Below are 1,033 nucleotides of genomic sequence, written 5' to 3' on the forward strand. Positions count from 1 at the left end.
GTAATAATAGGAGGATATAAATTATTTTATTTGTTTATATTTTAATATTATTAAATTTGATTAGCAATTGGAAAGATTATTGTCTTCTATTATCTTACTTTTCTTTATTCTTTTGATTGTTTTCAGTACACGTTCCTTTTCCAGATCCTCCATATTTAATTAAAAAATAGAACTTGTGACTTTTTCTAATCTTATTTTTTATTCCAGGAAAAAGGTCAGTATATTTTCAATTAAGATAAGCCCCTCGCCCCAACAGGATGTATCGTTTAGAATTTACAAGCAAAAAAACAAAAACTAATTTCTTCCTTTTTCATTTATTAATTGATTAGCTGATTAATTACTACCATGACTGCCATAAATGCGTTTCCGTGTTAAATTTGTTTGCAACTAAGATTATTTGCAGATACATATTTTATGGACCTGGTTTCATTGCTTCTAGGTGACATCCTGTTCAGAAGTCACTGTTATATCGAATATTCCATAATGTGAAAGACGTCCGTAGGTTGCTGTAAGATTTGAGTGAGCTTGTGATTTTGAGGAAATACTGATCGTTATATGACCTTATCTCTTGTTGTGGAGGGTGGTTACTAATAGCAACTGGTTTCACTTTTGTCAGCGATTACCTCAGGTCATCAACCTCTCTTGGCAGGAGTGTTCAATTTACAATTTTTTATAATACCTTATTATAATGAACTTGAACATTTGTTCACCTGGTTTGATGAATAATTTTTCCTATTCGTGAACCTATTTAAAATTTTATTTAAATATTATGCTTGAGTCTATGCTACATAGCAACACTAGAGATTTAATTACAAGGCATTTTAAGAAGAATATTTTATTTTAGATTATTGAAGAGAATTAATACATTCTGCCACAAATCAAGGACACTAAGCATTAGTGTTCAAATATTCATTCATACAATATACACAGAAATAGCAAAATAAAAGAAAAAAAATGTAAATGACAACAATATTACTCACTGAATTGAAAGAAAAAAAATTTTTAAATAATAATAATAAAAAAGTATATAAAT

Source organism: Halyomorpha halys, unplaced genomic scaffold, assembly GCF_000696795.3.
Source record: "Halyomorpha halys isolate HHAL.00 unplaced genomic scaffold, Hhal_1.1 Scaffold103.1, whole genome shotgun sequence".
NCBI lineage: Eukaryota > Metazoa > Arthropoda > Insecta > Hemiptera > Pentatomidae > Halyomorpha > Halyomorpha halys.